Below are 18,169 nucleotides of genomic sequence, written 5' to 3'. Positions count from 1 at the left end.
CAGGGTGCCCCGGGGCGCATCAGGACACGCGGGGTGCAGGGGCACCCGAAGGGGCACATGGGGACACCTAGGGGTGCAGGGGGCACAGGGGCACGTAGGGACCCCCAGGGGTGGAGGACTCCAGGGCACATGGGGACCCCCAGGGGCACATGGTGGCACCCAGGGGTGCAGGGTGCACCGGGGCACATGGGGACCCCCAGGGGCACATGGTGGCACCCAGGGGTGCAGGGTGCACCGGGGCACATAGGGACCCCCAGGGGTGGAGGACCTCCAGGGCACTTGGGGACCCCCCGGGCGCGGGACGCCGGGGCCCCGGGCAGCCCGCGCCAAGGCATTCCCCACGGCCGCGGTGCCCTGTCCCGTGGCCGCGGGCCGCGGGGGAGCGTGGCGCGGCCGCTCTCCGCGAAACAGAAGTTGTAGCTTCTTCCTTGGGCTTCTCCCCGCGGCTCGGCCGGGCCGCCTGGGAAGCAAGCAATGCCAATGAACAGCGCGCTGGCAATTAGAGACGAGAAAGCAACAGGCACATCTCCCCTGGTTTCCTCAAAAGGAAGTCCCGCGTTCGCAGACATCGCAGCCCACGTGCTGGAGCCGTGGCTCCAGAGATGACTCAAAGCGGAGCCAACTGGACGTCCGGCAACACAAACAGTCACTTTCACATGTCTGCGAAAGCTTAGCGTGACGCCGGCGCGCGGGTGCGTGACTCGCGTTGCTTCTGGTGAGCGGGGCTAATTATAACGCTCCGAAACTCGTGCTTTGCTGATCTCCGCGGGAGAAATTGTTTCGTGCCCGCAGCAGCTTGAGCCCGAGAGCGAAATCCGGCTGCCGGTCCCCCTCCCGCCTCCCGCGGTGCAGACGAGAGCGGCTTCGAGGCTGCTCTAGCCGGGGGGCTCGCACGGGGCGTTGAGGCGCCCGCCGCCTCCCCGGCCGGCCCCGCTCCGGCCCGCGGACGTGCCCCGCAGCGGGGGGAGCGCGTCTGCAGGCAGCTGTGCTCCTCGGCTGGGCCTCGGACAGAGCGAATTCCCAGCTGTCCCCTACCCTGGGAAAACAGACCTGTGGAGAAAGGGCTTTACCAAGACACGAAATCTGCCATATGCATTTCAGATCACGGTTCTTTTTTTTTCTTCCTTTTTTTCTTTTTAAGGAAATGCAAATGGTCGCAAACCAATGTATTTTCCACATCACGGGTTGCTCTCCGAGTTTTCTTTTTGTCTGAATTTCTGTGAAACAGTCCGGCGGTGCAGGGGGTTCCCTTGCCGCTTGCCCCTGCTGCAGATGCGGTTTCATTGCCGTGAATCCGTGAGGCAGGGTTTCAGCCCTGCCTGGAGTCTGGCCTCCCAGGCCCTCAGAGATGTGCCAGCCCGCGCAGCCCCGCACCACGGCGAACCGCGGTTTCTCTAGGCAAAGATCTTCGTCTTTGCTTCCCCCAGACGATGGCTTTTTCTGAGTGCAGTTGACTTCAGCAGCACTTCATGCGGTCTCAGCCTGTGCAAATGAGCTGGGAAGAAGTGTCGTGGTCTCCTCCTGGAGAGTCATTTACACCAAGAAGAGCCAAGGTCCATCTCGGTTTTGCCATAGTTTCGTGTGTGTGTTTGTGCTTTCACAGCACTTGTCTGGTTTCCAACAGGCTTTAATCAGTATTTCCAACTGTTTTAAGTCTGCATGTTTATTAACGCTGGGTGTTGCTTTTTTTCCCCCCTCTTGTGTGGCAAATTCTTTTGCCGGTGCGGAGCAGGAGCGCGCGCGCCCTCTCAGCTGGTGCAAAACACTGCTGCCCCCCGAGCTCAGGGCCGCTCAGCTGCTCGTGCCCCGCCGGAAGAGACGCCCCCATGTTTTGCACCCCTCATAGTTCGCCGAAGGAGGATGCAGCGTCACCGGCGTCAGCTGGATGAGGTGACCCCCCGGCCAGGGCTCCACCACTGCCACCGACCCCGCTCTTCCCCGTGCACAGGAAAGTGACTGCAGGCCCGGCAAACTGGGTCTTTAAAAGAAAAAGGGGAAAAAAAGGCCACACATGCCAGCAGGGGTTTTTACACCAAGTCGGGAGTCTTGTCTCTCCTGGCTGCGGGTAAGCAAGAGACAACTCATGCGTGTCTGCCCTGCAAGTACGAGCGCAGGAGACGCGTGCATTTTTGCAATGCTTCCTGTCATAGGTGCGGCTGGCTACCCTAGTCCCTTCTTCCTTTCTGTCCCCCTTTTTCTTTCTTCATTTTTTAAATTTTTTTAAACTTTACTGCCCTAATCAACAGGCTTGATGAAACCAGGGGGATCCCTGCCGAAACAGCAGCGCCGCCCTCCCTCCCTCCGAGAACATAAGCCGAATTTGCAGCAGCCCCCCGACTCGGCTTGGCAGGGCTAAGCCAGCTTGACCTACCAGCCTCCCGACAGACCCGGTGCCCTGCGGCAGCCCAGCTGCGGTTTGACAGGCCGCAGGATCTTCTGGCCTCCAGATCGACCGCTCTGTCTTGCACGCGCCTCCCTCAAGCGCAGCTTGCTGTGCAGCGCCTTCCCCGTATCTCAGCAGCCGAACGCGAGCGCCGCAGAGCTCGTTTCTCCCCGGGAGCAGCTCTGGTGACTTCAGAGCGTTTCTGGGGCAAAACAAGGCAGGAGAGCATAGCCCGCGTGTTTGTGTTGGGGGACGAGCGACCTTCGCGCGGCGCGCGAGCAGAGCCGTCGTCGCGCGGGACGCCAGACCCGCTTGCTGCTGCTGTCTCACGGCGGTGCCGTCCGAGGGCACAGCGCGCTCGGCAGGAGCCGCGTGGGCCTTCAGAAAGCCAGAGGGAAAAGGAAAAGAAATCCCCCCTATCCAACTTTTACATCTCGAACGTAAGGTTTCACTCCTGAAGGTGCATGAGTTTTTCAAGCCAGGCATCTGCTCAAAAGGACATGCAACTTTATTGGGTCTTGAAATGCCTTGAAAGACACCTGGTGCAGAAGCTGTTTTGGAGGTTTTTCTAGGTCCATCCAGGCTCACCTTTTTTCTTCTCCGTCGGCCTTTGCATCTGTAAGTAGTGAAAAGGGGGAAAAATGGCTGTTTTGACTGATTAAACACCCGGAGTCGGGCATCCTGCAACTCCCCCCCCCTCTGGTTTACATGCGTTTTCTGCTGTAAGCGTTAGGAGCAGCTTTTCCTCCTTCGGAGATACAGTGTCCAATTACCTGCAGGGAACAGGATAATCTGTTTGCATCTGACTTTCTCAGCAGAGGATTAATAGCAATAAAGTTCAGAGGCCTAATCTTCACACGGTGTGACTTCAGGAAAGACTTGGGGGGCACCCTGTCAGCCGGCGCGGCGATTGCAATATTTGTGTGTGCGATGCGTAATTGCACGTACTAATGAGAGCAGCAGTTTCCGGAGCGGGAGCCGTGCCCCCTGCCAGAGGGAGGGCTCGGTCGCTCTGGGCCGCGGCGTGCGGTGGCGCGGCGAAGGGTGTCGGGACGGCCGGGAGGCGTGCAGGGTGCCGGCCGTGGCCCGCGTCTCCTCGTCTCCCGAGMGCCGCCCCAGCACATCCGACTCCTGCCGGGTGGAGGTGTGTGATGCGTTTGGGCCCCTCGAACCTGTTTGTGAAACGTCCAGAAAGGCGCATGGGGCAAATGTACTTTTTCACGCTTTATGCCAGGCTGCGGAGTAAGAGGATTTGTGTTATAACTACGTGCTTTGTGTAGCATGCTGGGCCAAAATCAACTCTGGCTTAAAATTTCTGTGCAAAAGCAAGTTCAAAGCCGTAATTAAATTGTTTGTACTGAGCCTGCAACTCTTCATATTGTTTTAATCATGTTTTCTTTCCTCAGTGATAAACAGCTATGTGAGGTCAGGGGAAACAAATTTGCTGGATAGCCTATTTTGCCCCCTCGGGTGCCCCCCGGGAGCCTAGAAGACTGGCAGATCAGCAAGACAGGTCTACGGAAATCTCTAATGTCCTTTCCCTATGTACGTATGTATCTCTGTCTCCCGCCGAGGGACCCCGATTTTTCATAAGCCCATGTCCAAATTATAGCGGCATCTACCAGAAGACCTGTAGAGAYGAGGTGTTACAGCACCGGCAGCAAAGGCAACCGGACCAGTTCAGTGAACCATCGTTTTACTTTGGTTTTTTGCTTTCTGCAGGGCTTTCCGAGGTACCGAAGCACCTGTTTGAGCACGTGCTGAAGATCCCCCACCCCGCGTGAAGGAGTTGCGGCCGTCGCGGCAGAGCAGCACGTTCACGGCTGGGCCGGAGGAGTCGCTGGTTTTGAGGTGACCTGGGGCTGGGACATCGCAGGAAGTTGCTTTATTTTTTTCCTGCATTCAGTAAAGGTCACTGTCACGTCGTGGCATCCCTTCCTTGAAGAGGAGGGTGGCTTTCCAGCACTGCGCAGAGAAAACAGTAAAGAGGAAACACGGGGGAAGCTTGGTCTGTTTGTGTTAGGTCAGTGTGGAGTTTGGGGGAAAAGGTGCAGAAAGGCTGGTATCCCTGCCTGGACGAAATTGAGTTGTGGCGTGTTATCTGTGGAGTACAGTGGTTGCACTGGTGGGACACGTGTGCTTCTGGTGATGGAGAAGAGCAGCAAATTGTTGGACTTTTCAGTCCAGAACTATGAGCCTTTTACTGCGTYGCCCAGCGTTGCATTGCGTTTCCTGCCAGCGATCGCTGCGTGGCTCCTTCCCCACGGCTGAGCGGGCAGCCCTTACCAGATATGCTGGTTAGGCCCTGAGGTCTCCTGCGCCGCCTTTGGTTTTCCAGGCATTACCTGGTCTCTACAGATAGCGACAGTGCAGCATCCCTTGCGTGTTAGCTCTTAGTAGCTGCAAAAACAGATCCTGTGAGAAGCAGATGGGGAAACACGAGAGGAGCAGGGGAAAGTTCAATGGGAGGTCTTGGGCCTTTGGTTTCAAATATGTACATCAGTAACRTTTATGCTGAATGCAAGCTCTGGCCAATGTAATATTGCTCCTAGGGCCTTCCTTCTCCTCTTCTTTGCCAATAACTATCGTAATTAGAAAGCATTTTGTTTTCRGGGTCATTCTGTCCTACGTCTCTGAATTTGACTTTTGGTCAATTACAAATTAAAGGAAAACCACGAAGGGCTAAATTCCTAAAGGCGCTTTTTCTTGAGAGATGCTCTTCATGGTTTCTCTTTGGAAGGTGACTCAGGCTCCCTCAGAAAACAGGAATGGAAGATGMAAGTGTGACTGAGCACTTATCTCATGCAACCACATTTTCAAATTAGGTGCCTCAAGATAGGCTCCCTGTGTCTATAGCTAGGCACCAGTGAAAGGTGGCTTTATTTCAGGTAAGCTTAGCATCCGCTGCTGTCACTAATAGCAGTCCCAGAGAATTGGTACAGGTCACTTTTATATGGATATTTATTCCAATATATACATATGTAAGTGCATAACTTTAGATTTCAGGAGTTTGGTCATTTTATACAGTTCACCTCACATGGAGGAGGGAAAAGATCTTGCTGTTTTCTTTGAAAAGCCAGTGTGATTTGCTGCTTTTTGTAACCCAGCCTGTGATTTCCAGGCAGATTTTGATTTTCTCGGTCTTGCGAAGGGAGAAGTGTGCGGGAACTTTGCTGGTTGCCTTTCTCCCAGGGCACTCCATGTGCGAAGCCCAGGCGGAGAGGTGGGTTGCCGTCTCCTCCATCGTTGGGAAACGTTCAGCCTCCTGGCAGATGTGACTGGGTCACGTTTGTTCATTACCTTAATGCAGGCACGACTGGATCGAGTTGCATTCTGCGTAAAGCAGTTTTGCCCCATAAATATAAGCTACGTGCAAAGTTAAATGCTTTGCAGCATGAGCTTGAGCAGCTGAATAGTGTTTTAAAGCAACGTGAACACACGTATACTAGTGATCTCCTTAGTGTGGGTTCGCTAACCTAGAGACATCGTATGGGGAAGATGTGTGTTATAGCTGTCCGTGTTGCTTTTGATTTCCCTCGCTGGCCAAGCGGTTGGCCTGTGGTCCTAGCTGAGCTGTCAGCTTGCTGTGACTCTTTTCTTGCACACCTACTACTGTTGCAGGCAGGGAATCAGCACGACCTGGCCGACYTCGTGGTTTGCAGCTTGGGGGAAGAGCTATTTGTTTAGTCTTTTTTTTTCTTTTTTTTTTTTGAACGTGAGGATTTAAAGTGTGGTCCCCCTTCCTCCCTTCTTTAAAAAGCCATAGAAAAGCTCTCTTGAAAGCCACGTACGTGCAAAAGACTAGTCGCCACATTATAGAAGCCCGTTCTCTGGTAGTGGTGGCGCGTGCCTTGCGCCGTGGGGAGCTCTGCCGAAATCCCGTGGGCAAGGGTGCAGGGAAGAGCACCGCTGGGGGAGCGTCACTGCCCAGGGGTGTCCCCGCCAAATGTGCGAGTCCTCAAAACATCTGCGATTGGAAACCTGGGGCAGAGGGGGCCTCTCTCGAGGGCATGGTACCATCCCCATACGTCCGGCCTGATCCCACTGAGGCCAGCCAGCGCTCCGTGTTAGCTCCCTGGAGGCAACGTCTTCACCTTTTGTTTTCTCCTTTGCTCCAACAGGCGTTTTCCAGCCCCACTTGTAGCCTCCCCGCGCGACGCTACCTCCTGTCCCGTCCCCTCTTCCCGCTCTCCGGGGGCCAAGCAGGGCTCTGGTGCCAGCAGCTGCGTTAGAGGCTGCTGAAGAGGAAGCAGCTTAAGCTTTTCAATTAAAAGCAATAAACACCCCCCCCCCCTTGCCTCCCCTGGTGAATTCAAGACTTTGGAGAGTGAGTGTGGAAATACAGACTAAAAAAACCCAGAACATGGGTGGAAAACGCCCGAGAAGTGTGACGTGGCGATAGGTGCTTGCAGCTGGCGAGCAGATGAGCAAGGGCAAAGGCTGCACTGTGCCTTTCCGTAAGGATGATGGAAGTAGCGGTGCCTGGGGAGGCCCCGGGGGGGCTTGCTCTGGTTTAGCCACGGCAGCGGGCAGAGGGCAGGGAGGTCCCCCCTTTTCCCGCGGGAGCCGAGGGGGGTCGCAGGGCTTGCTAGCAAGGGGCGGGAAGCGCGTAGCAGACACATCTCCTGGAAGAGAGGTGGATGTGGGGCTCTTGGGGAGGCTACTCCCCGTCCCCGAGCGGGTCGGCGGCCCGGCTGGTCTCCCGCCTCGCTGCCGAGCCTCGGGCCCGCGCCTGGCGCCTCTCCGCGCAGGTGGGGCCTCCGACGTGAGACGCCGCCGGCTGTCAAAGTGAAAAATAGCTGCGGCGTTGTTCAGCGGTGACAGCCTGCCCTGTCTTCACCTTCGCTTAATGGGGTGTTGAAAGACAAGGCAAAAATGATTTTATGAACCTGATAAAAAGTGTGTGTGTGGGGGGGGGAAAACAACTAGCAGCGGCTGGGACAATCTGCGGCTTGCATTCCCTCTTTCTGAAAAATTACAAGGTGTACTAAAAAGTGATGGCTATGAGAGAGGGAGATTGTCTGTGGCTGCAGACTCCGGCTGCCACGTATTCTGCAATGTATTTTCTTTCTGTCCGGGAAAAAGCTGTGGATGAGCTCTGTGCCCGTGTGACAGTGGCATCCTGAATTTTCTACAGTGCCTAGGAAAGAGGGGTCCCACAGTTTGGAGATACCTAAACTAAAGTTAGCTGAAGGAGCATGAGTTTTAGAGGATAGTTATTCAGCAAATTCAGAAAATTCAGCTGCTGAATGCTTTCAGGGCATCTCAAACCAGGGGTCTGCTTTATGACAATTTTGCATCCAGCCCCCCTTTGCCTTGCTTTCCCATTCATAAATAAGACCACTAATACCCTTATCAGCAAAGGGATTTAGTGAAGATAAACAGATTTGTTTTTAATTCCTTCAGAAATCATTCCAGAAGTACAGAAAATAAACAGGAAGTATTTGGAGTCTCAGCATACAAGCAAAACTACAATTTAATTGGCACAGCGGAGATTCAGAGGGACATATCACAGATTACAAATATGGGTAGAGAAAGGACACAGCTTATTCAGGAAAACTAAGTGTTTTTTAAGGAAAAAGCAGTTAAATTCTGCAGCAAATCTCAGGAAAGGGTGTCCGTCTGAAATTCAGGAAGAAGCAAGAGGAAAACTTGTTGCATGAGCCTGGAGAAAGATAAAAGGGGAAAAGAACAGAGGCACTGTCACGTTTGGGGTTATTGTAGCCTACTCGATCAGCAGGAAGAGCTCTGGAAAGACACTGTGTAAGCAGCCGCTACGATAACCGCGTATTTGTACCGAGGAAATTCACCTACCGCATGCCGCTGCAAGCGCGGGACGCGAGGGGACCATCGCTGAAAGGATCCCGGGCTCGGCGCGTGTGGGGACGCCCAGCAGATGTGCTGCCTCTCGATGGCGGCAAGACCTGATTTCTTTCGGATCAGAAGCTGGGAAAGCTGGGATCTCGCAAAGTGGCGCACCGCTCGTGAAAAGCACGAGCCCACCCGCAAGGATTCGTCGTGGCGCTCGGTTCCCTGTCCCCCCGGGAGGAGGCGGCGGGAGCCGTCTGGGAGGGCCCCGACCAGGCTGCTTCGTATTGCAGCCGTGCCTTGGCTCGCGCAGCTTGTAAAATCCGGAGGTGACAGCCAGCTGGGAAGAGCTGCAAGCGTTTTGGAACAAAAGATTAATGACCTAAATGCTCTTGATATTGTAAAAATGAGGTCTGAAGTTATCAGTGAAGGTACAGGACAAGTTCTATACTTGGAAAATAAATCTAATGAAAAAAATGAGAGGGTGTGTTTGGAGCTAGAGCATGTGCTGCAGAAAAGGATCTGAAGATAGTGGTGGATACTGTACTGATGCCAGCAACATGATCACGTTGTTAAAAGGCAAATTGCATTCTGCGATGTATTTACCACCAGGATTTTTTTTAAAGCAACAGGAATTATTCTGTATTCTGTATCATTCTCAGTTTGGCGAAGCTTCAGTTGGAGAAATGCTTCCAGCTGGAGATCCACACTTTAAGTAATGTGTGGATGAGAGAGAGAGAGTTCAAAGACGATCAGCAGGAATGATAATTTAGAGCATGTTTTTCCCCAGAGAAAGGAAAGAATTTGGGATTGCCGAATCTGGATTTTGAAAGACTAGAGGATCTGAGGACATGGGAAATCATCTACTATGTATTAAGTTTTGTTAAAATGGTGCTAATTGACTGTCTTTCACAGCCACTGGAAATAAAATAATAAAAAACTGGAGTAACTGGGAGCGAGGTACGTGTAGGTACCATGCCAAGAAAGTAATTTCTAACTATAAAGATAGTTAAGCGTTGAAACAAGTTATCCGGAGAAAATACAGTGTTGGCGGTTCAGCAGGGCAGACTTGGACGAGCGGCTGCCAGGGACACGTCTCCCACCACAGTTTAAGGGTGGACCAGCAGATCACCTACAATCCCTTTCAGACCCACATTTCCACAATGCCATGAAAATTATGGATGTTTTTTAAATGCCTCAGGAGGAAGCCGGAGTCCCACAGCAGCATCCCCATTGGAGGACATACAGAAAATAAAGTCTGGGTTACCGCTTGGGTGGTGGGAGTAAGACAAATATTGCAGATCTGCAGCATTTGCTGGGCTATTGCCACTCGCTGGGCATGCATATAGTTACAGGCCACACCGTCACTTGTGAGGAAGAGGGCAGAATTTGCACTACTGTTTCTGGGATGCTGGGGAGTGGATTAAACCTGGAATATTAAAATGTACTTTGAAAAAATATGACTAGCTGTAAACTGTGGAGTGACTTGGATGGAAAGGTGTTTGATTCATAGAAATGGCAGCCTTACAAAGCCAAGCTTTGGAAGTATTTTAAATGTCTTAGATGTGATAAAAATACATAAATATGAAGTCACATAAAGGGAATAAAATTCTCATGGGAAATACATAGGAAAGCCGGGACTTTCAAAGCGGTTACGGGAATGCGGCACTCACTCGGGGTGGGCACGTCCAACGATGCTGACAAATTGGGAAGGGTTCGGAGAGGAGCTGCCCGTACGATCGGAGGTCAGGAAAACTCGCCTCCCTCAGAGACATTTAAAGAAGTTCAATCTATTTATTTTTAGAAAGGAAAGGTTAAGATCACAGTCCTCAAGTATCTCCAAAGGCAAATGTTTTTAGTAGTTGCTGGTTCTTTAATCTAGCAAACAAAGGCAAACAAAACCCCGTGGATCGAGGCTAAAGCTAGACAAATTCAGTCCAAAAGGCCGTCATTTTTTAAGCGTGGGTGGCGTTACGTTTTATTGTGGAGCGATTTGGCAGGGGCAGGGGCAGGGGCAGAGCCTTTCTGCCAAGGCTTTGGCTAAAAGACAAGTTGTGGCTTGCTGCAGGAGTCGCTAGCTGGTTACCTAAGGGCCGTGTCGCCCAGGAGGTCAGACGAGATGGCTAGCGTAGCCCCGTCTAGTCTGCGGATCGCAGTTTTATGTCACACGTGCTGTTACTTGGATTAAAGTGAGGGGAGGGAGTCAGGCGACCTGGCTATTGACTCGCCAGTGAGGCTGTGGAAAGCCCTCCCTTTTCTCTCTTTGGAAGCGCGTCGGAAACTTTGTCTGCTGATTGTCACTCCTTTTGAGAGCTCTTCCCAGTTTTAAAGTATCAAAAAAAAAGTTGCTCAACCTGAGGACGCTCGGGAGAGTATCACGTTTCTAAAAAAGGCAGGACCCACAAACGCATAGGGCTGGGGTGCACTTGGCTTTTTCACACCTGGTCACCCATATTAATCTGTCCTAAGAGCAAACGGCCTAAATCTGTTTGCTGAGATGGGTGCTTTTAGCAGCTCAGGGTGTCCCCGAGAAGATCGCCCTGGGCGGGCCGTTGCTGAAGGGCCAAGATGCCTCTCCCAGGTGAAGGCAGAGAGCATGTGTGTTTGCACGGACCCGTGACTGGATGTGCACGTACGTGCGCACATACATGTTCTCTAGCCGGGAAAGACACTTCGGCTTAAAAGTTTGCAGCTTAAGAATTTGCAGCTGATGCAATTGATACTGCTTCACTCCAAGTTTCGGTGAGGCCCCCGCTCTCCACGTTGAAAGCAAGTTGATAATTTCTCTTTTGCCACTGCGGTGTTTCAAATGTAATGTTTTTCTGGTAGGTAATATTCAGCACGTCTCCTAGCGACGCTGCTTCTTTTATACATACTGGTGTCCTACTGTGGAGCTGGAGTTGGACAACAAACGGCGCCTTTTCAGTGAGAGTCTCGCTCCTGCAGGTGTTACCTGGAGCAAGCTCGGCTGCCGCGAGGAGGGCAGGATTTGGTCCTGGAGCCAAGCATCCTCTAGCAGCGGGTGCTTTACGCGTTTCCGTCTACTTAAACTCACTGATACTTTTGCTCCAGTCCAAGGGTTTCGCTACCACCCGCAGGGGCCGGGAAGAGCCACATCCGGATGCAGGGCCCCTTTGCGCCATGTGCTCTGATCCTTGAGGAGTTTGCACATCTTAACCGATCACCTTCTCACCCTCCCAATTACCCGCTCCGGCAAAATCGGTAAATGGTCAACGCCGGCGGAAACCCTGCCGTGCTCCCTGAAAGGGGAGTCCTGCGCGCAGCTGCAGCGATGGGGTTTAATGCAGCGCATTCGAGCGTTTGCTCTCCCTGGGAGGTCGCTCTCCTTTTCCCTGCTGAATTCCCAGGTGGCTTCACCCCCCCCCCCCAAAAAACCCTTCCCGCTCTTGTGCGTTGCTGCGCTCACCATTAGACCGAGGTGGCTTTCGCTGATAACGCAAAGGCCGGGGGCAGCGTATCCGCGGATAATGGGGCCGGGCTCCCCGGCGGCACGCAGCTCAGCTGGAAGCAGCTTCCCGCGGCGCCCCGATGTCAGCCGTGCTGCCCGGAGCGGGCTGCCTCCGGCCGAGCGGAGATCGAGGCAGCTGCCTGCCGTGTGATTTGTCTGCTCTGGGAGGATTTTGCACGGGTGTGTAGAAAAGCTACGGGAGGGTGATTAAAAAAAAGATGTTTCTTTTCAGCCGTTATGGGTTGTAGCAGGGGAAAGTGCAAGTACGCTATTGCATATACACCTGGAGCAGAAAGCCGGCGGGAAGGCAGGAGGCCTGGGGGACGCGGAGGATGCAGCTTTCGGTGGGTCTGGGGTGAATCGCAAAGGGCTGCTGGGGTTAACCCCGCGCTCGCTGGGGCTTTACCCAAAAGGTGATGTGGAGAGGAGTGAGACCACCGGGGCTGCGGAGGGATGCTTGGCTAGTTAACTTGCACCCTTGCCCAGACCCCCGAGATGCAGGCGCTGCCAGGCATCGTAGATTTATTGCAATTTGTTGTTTTCCAGGGCTTTTTTTCATCTTCCCCACTTAAATTTTGGGCTTTCTCTCTGCCAGTGGATTTTCAAAATATTCAAAATATTCTTGCAGCATGCCAGGCCTCATCCCAGGGGATGCGCTAAGCTGGAATTAACAATTAACATCTATTTCCGAGCCCCTGAGAAAAGTGTTGACACTCTTCCGGCTGTTAGGCAACAAACAATGGGAGCTGCTCTGCCGCTGTTTACCTCCCGCGCGCTAATTGGGCTCGTACGTGTGTCTCCGTGGGTCCGCACCCCTGCCGCGGACCTGCTCGGGGAAGGCCTGGGAAAGGAAGCAAGGGCTGAGCTAGCCAGCTGTGCCGCTCTGTCAGAAGACACGGGAATAAAGTTAGCAACGCAGATTAAAAAAAAAACAAAACACCCCCCCCCCAACACACAAAATTTGGTCTGCAGACCTGCTTGCCTGGTTTCTGTGAGCAAACCTATTTTGAGCACACGTTCCTGTTCCTCGTTTCCTCTGCCACGGACTGGATGCTGGTGCTCTTCCACTTGACTCTTGCCATTGCTGCGACACATGTGTAAACCCTTGCTGTTACTACTATGTATATCTTGTGTGGGTCGACACCTGGGCTTTCAAAGGCACAGCGTACTTGCTGTTCATCTGCCTGTAGTCGAAACGGCGGCAATTCCCTTACTGTGAAAAACAAAAGAAAAACTACGCCACAGAACGGGAGGGTTTTTTGCACTTTTCGTAGGAGTTTGGCTCAGATTTTGGCCGAGAGCAGCGAGGCGGGGAAAGATGCTCTGTTTCTTTCTTTTGCCCTCAAAGTGAGGGTCGGGGACCTCTTCAGACACGTCCCATCAGTGTCTTTAAAAGGTGAAGGCTAAGTCCAGCATGTCCTCTGCGGCTGGAGTCCTGAGAAATGGCGGCCCGGGATTGACTTTTGGGGCTTCTTTTGCTCCTAAAGGGAGGAAAAAATTGCGCCATCTTTCACTGCTCTGAAACGCTTCTGCCTGCTGTGACTCCAACCCCACTTTCTCTTGCAGGTCTCAGCCTGGGTCTGCAGGAGCTGCCTTCCGTATAAAGCCCCAGCGCGGAAATATGCAGAGGAAAGCCTTTTCCGGCCGCTCCACAAGAGGGGGAATTGGGGAAGGGATTTCCCCGCGGAGAAGCGGCAGCGCGCTCCCGGTACGCACCGAGCTGACGCTTCCCTTTTCTCGCTTTTCTTGCGCTGCCTCCCGCTGCAGCGGCCGCCGGCGCCGTGTCCTGAGGCCAGCCGGCACCGAGTTTCTGCCCCACGGCTAACCAGGAGCCTTTTCTCGCCTTTTGATGCTTTTGGCTGTATTTAGATGGCACCATCGTGCTGCAGGGTAGGAAATCGCTTAGAAAATGCCCACGCCGCCGAATGCGCAGTTGAGGGCTTTTTTTGTTGTTGTTTCCTTGGCAGGTTTATTTAATGTTAAGGTGGCGAAAATATTTATTTATGGAAAGCAGTTGTTGGGTGGTCGGTAAAATCGCTGGCGCTTCCTTCCAGTTTTAAGCGGAAAGTGTGGCTCTCTGCATATCAAAGGCAACACAAATCATCACAAACGATTGCTAAGTCATTAGCAAAGACGGCGAATGCCGGTCGTCCTAATATTGAGCCTTCTGGTGCTCTCCCTGGAATTGCCTGGCTTCGTTGCATCCTGCTGCATTTACAGTCTGCTTTCTGCTATCGGCAGATAGGCTGACAGCCATTTAAACTCTCGTTTAGGAAAAGGCGAGCGCGCTAGGGTTTGGGTGAATTTATGCTATTTCATTTCTCGCTCCGCCAGGATCGCCGTGGTTTACGCAGGGCGGAGGGGAGGAGGGCTTGTGGCTGCGCGGAGCCGAGCGCCGGCGTGGTTTTAGGGGGGGCTCGTGCGGAGGGCGGCCCGGGAGGGGGGGTGGTGCCGGGAAGACGCCCGGTGAAGAGACCAAGGCAGACGTAGCACCCCATGGGAAACCCAGGGAGCATTTCAATAACAGGGACTGGACATGGCGAGAAGGAAGCCAAGACCAAGAGTTTAATGGGAAGTTGTTGAAAGGGCATCTCCTTCCAAGATTTTTCTTCCGTCTCAGGTTTTTCCTCCCTGTTTTGCTTGGCTTGCTTGTTCCCCCCCTCCCCGACACCCACTCTTGCACGCAACCCGAGTTGCCCCAGCAGAGCAGGCCCCTTTGCTGGCGTTATCTGCTCTAGTAATCACTTAACAGACGGGAAAATAGGGATGGTGGACACGTGCTTTTCTCTGTGAGCTACGAACGAGCTGGCTGGAAGATGATTTTCTCCCCTGCCCTGTGAAAAAGAGCCATAATCCCTCTTCCGCTTGTCACAGAATGTCCTTATTTCCATAGAGAATGAAAATACAAATTTTCAGAAATACATTTTCCACTTCAAATTCAGAAAGCCCATATTTTTGTCATACAATACCTGGGGCGGTATGTTTTTACTGGCTTCCTTTAGGAGGCGTGAATTGTTGTCATTCTTATCCCAGACAAAATTCGGTGCTACTCGTATAAAAACAATTCCCTCGTATAAATGCCTTCCATGATTTATGCACCAGGCTACTCCTTTTGTGACTTGGAAATACGCTTTCCAAATGCTCTTCCTCAGTACGGCCACAAAACTCCTGCAGGTGAAGTTCCTTCGTCCCCATTCTGCGAAGAGAAGAGCGCGAGGAGATTTGTTCTTGCACCTTGAGAAAGATGAGTCGAGGTGGCATGAGGCACTACAGCAGGTCTCCCCTCTCCGCAGGGGAGACCCCCTTGTCTTCACGCAGGTCCAACTACGTTGCCTTTGTCCGCAGCCCGAACTGGAGCAAGACACAGGTGTCCCTCAGCGAGGAGACCTGTGCCGCTAAGTCAAAACGGGACGGCCGCTGTCGTCGCTGGCGGCGGGTGCCTTGTGGAGCTGGGGGTGGGACGGGATAACATCTAGGGGCACAGTCCTCTTCCTGGAAGCTTTAAGGATTTAAGAAAAAACAAAAAAAAAGTCAACGCAGTTATTTCCCCCCCCTCCTGGCGTCTGAGCAGCCTCTCCTATTGCTGCTAGGCTTTGCAACTGCCTCTGCCCTTTGAGTTCCTGTTTTCGCTATTTGCCAGCGCACGAACAGAAATCCTGTGGCTTGAAGGCAGCGCCGGGGAGCAAAACGGACACGCCGTCTCCGCCTCTACCTGGCCGCCTCCGCCGCAGCGGGAGAGCCGCGCGTGGGCTCACGGCTCGCCGCGCGGTGGCCGAGGCTGCCGACGAGCCTTATCTCCTGTGGCCAGAGCGCAGCTCCTGACTGGGAGAGAGCCAAGGTGACGTCCCGTCACGCGAACAAGGACGTGGAAATAGGGCCGCTCCGCAGTTCACAGGGGAGATGCATCAACACCAGATGGCCCGTAGGCTGACAACAGGAAAAATATGACTCGGGGCGTAGAAAGTGGGAATTTGCGATGTCGGACTGAAACGAGCTGCCTGCCAGGTTTCACTGTTTAGTTAGTGTCTCTCGTCTTTGGATAAACACAGGACACTTGGTGCAAGGCTTAGTGCTCTGGCACATGACCTGGCCCATAAGCCTAGCTGCTGCTGATGTCTAGGAAGAAATGCTAGCTGTTTTTAGGACAGCTGTTATTTGCAATGGAGAGAGGGGAAACTGGAAAGGAAAAGGAAAAGCTGCAGAAATTGCATGGCTTTCCTTCAGGAAAGTAGCAAAGGACAACAACATCCTGAAAAGAGGGAGCGAAACTGCCTTGGCTGTCGGAGCCGGGGCGTCCCGGCGCCAGCCGGCGAAGGTGCGGGCACAGGGCCGCAGCCGAGGTGGCCACCGTCAGCGAGGGGCGTCCAGCAAATCCCGGCGAGCCCTGCGGCCCATGCCTCCTCCTCGCTCCAACCCTTGTGTCAGACCAGGTGTCGGGGGAGAAGATGGTTTAAACCATCGGAGGGGAATGGCTGGGCGCTCTGGGCCTTAGCAATGGGAATCCTTCATTATCTGTGGAGAACCTGAAGGGAGCCCAAGCAAGAGTGATACGTATATATTTATATATGTATACGTACATGTGTATGTGCATGTTTTTAGCTGGAACAATTAGTTTGGGGATTTGTCATCTGGAGCGCCCTTAACTGCCCTCAAGTCTCAACACTTTCCCTTTTCCCACTCTTTTGAATTCCTCTCCCTTCCCTGCTACGGACCAGATCGAAATGGCTCATCCTGCCTTCTCCCTCTTCCTTTGAATCGCCTTTTGCTTTTGCTGGGGGAAAAGAAATTCCTGTAGTGTCGTCATTGCCACAGCTGAAATCTCCGGCTGGGCTGCCAGGTGCAGGAGGTTTCAGAGGCACTCCTCGTCCTAGAGGCAAATCTTATTCTTTGCAACATCTCTTTGGGGAAAAAACAATTTCCAACACAAAAAGGGACCTGCCTCTGAAAAAGAAAGAGTTTTTACCTTTGTGCTGGCTCAGCTCCAAGGAGCCAGAGACCTCTGCATTAGCTGCAGGATGGCTTGACAAATAGCAGTTGATGTGATGAATTGCTCGAGCAGAAATAGGGCACTGGAGGGCGGCTGGACACACCGGCAGAGGATGGATCAGACGCTCCCGTTGAAGCCTGTGGCAAAGGGGAGCCACCAGGGAAGATTTAGCGGCAGCGCAGGACCTGGAGGGAGGCATGAGCTGGGAAAGCGAGGCGGTGCGGGGACCTCGGTGACGACTGGGCATATTTTTCAATGTGGTATATGCATGATGATATATGCAGACACAAATATATGTATATTTATATACATAAACACACACATATATATACACACACACACATGCTCTGTTCCTAGACTGAGTGCCTTTACTGAACCCAGGCCCGAGGGGATGCAGCCCCGGCAGCAAACTGGCTCTAGGCTCGCCGTGTCCGTCCGCGCTCCGGCGCAGTGGCCGCTTGCGGGGAGCAGCGAAGCTGACTCAGTGTCGGTGGGTGCCCGCCCTGCCTGGGGCTTTCTAAGGCTGTCACCTGCAGGGTTAGTGAGTTCAAAATAGGACGGCCGCCCCGCCGTGACCTGGGCAGGAGTCACCAGGCACACCTGAAAAAATAACGGCGCGTGCAGGCTGCTTCTGAATCAGCGATACAGAGATGAAGCGGTCCGCGTTTCCAGCCGGCCTCGCGTGCCGCCCCGTCGCCTCCCTCGAGACCTTCTGCGTAATCTTCCTCCGCTGGCCGGGGCTGGGCTGTAGCGATAACCGTTGGCACCGACGCCGTTTCTCATTGCTCGCTGCTGTCACTTCTCTGAATTGGAGCAGGTGGCAGATGATTCATCTCTAGAATCATTATGATTTTCATCTGCAGACTCAGGTTAGATTTTTTTTTTTTTTTTTTTAATCTCCAGATGATTCATCTGCTTATGCTGGTACTTCAAAAGCTTCAGTCCCAAGGGCATTGTCTTCTGTGGGCCGTCTTCGAGGCAGCCCCGGCGGAGCTGGTCGCCTCTCCTCTGCTGAGGCACACGGGCTTGGGTTTTGTACCGTCTGCTTTCTGCTTTCTTGTTTAGGTAAGGCTGGCTGTCTAGCTGAAGCCGTGGCTCTGCAGGCACCCCACCACTTGCACGGCTCTCCGTAGCGCGGGCGTAGGCTGGGGCAGGACGTGGGACGGGGCGGACGGCCACGCGGCTCCCGCTGGGTGCTGCGGCGGGGGCCGGCGGAGGCGGCTGACTTGCTCCTGGTGGGGGCTGGCAGCCAGCGGCGGGCGCTTCCCCTTCAGCAAGGGAGGCACCGAGGTGACTCAGAAATGTTTCTCTGAATCGTCGCCTCAGGATTCCTGCGCGGAGGTGCGATTTGCACCTTTTATCTCACATAGGGCAGGTCTTACCAGAATGAGGTAATGTTTTCAAGACCATCGGGAAGCCAAGTGTTTGTGGCGATAGCCATGCTGTCTGCCTACACCCACTTTAGAAACCTCAAAGGCACCTAAAAATGCCTTGCTAATCTCTAACCCTGCAACCCCGGGTT

General features: G+C 53.4%; 2 long non-coding RNA genes across 12 annotated transcripts in view; one reads left to right on the top strand and one right to left on the bottom strand.

Moving 5' to 3' along the window:
* Positions 1 to 1,064: 1,064 nt before the first annotated feature.
* Positions 1,065 to 17,500, bottom strand: LOC112972238. 11 transcript variants are annotated; one of them, XR_003255603.1, is made up of 5 exons: positions 17,248 to 17,337; positions 16,624 to 16,849; positions 9,865 to 15,159; positions 8,198 to 8,541; positions 7,720 to 8,048 (listed from the first exon to the last, which is right to left on the bottom strand). It is a non-coding gene; the product is annotated as an uncharacterized LOC112972238 (long non-coding RNA). The 11 variants fall into 11 exon arrangements; XR_003255605.1 differs by having other exon boundaries at positions 7,721 to 8,048; positions 16,624 to 16,784; positions 17,248 to 17,500; XR_003255606.1 differs by having other exon boundaries at positions 7,721 to 8,048; positions 16,624 to 16,832; positions 17,248 to 17,332.
* Positions 17,433 to 18,169, top strand: part of LOC112972239 — a 36,353-nt gene continuing 35,616 nt past the window's right edge. Inside the window, exon 1 of the long non-coding RNA XR_003255611.1 lies at positions 17,433 to 17,516. This is a non-coding gene — a long non-coding RNA (uncharacterized LOC112972239). The remainder of the gene's footprint in view (positions 17,517 to 18,169) is intronic.

The sequence above is a fragment of the Apteryx rowi genome, unplaced genomic scaffold (genome assembly GCF_003343035.1).
Source record: "Apteryx rowi isolate R43461 unplaced genomic scaffold, aptRow1 scaffold_48, whole genome shotgun sequence".
NCBI lineage: Eukaryota > Metazoa > Chordata > Aves > Apterygiformes > Apterygidae > Apteryx > Apteryx rowi.
The sequence above is the reverse complement of the archived record's forward strand: the minus strand, read 5'-3'. Positions and strand labels throughout refer to the sequence as shown.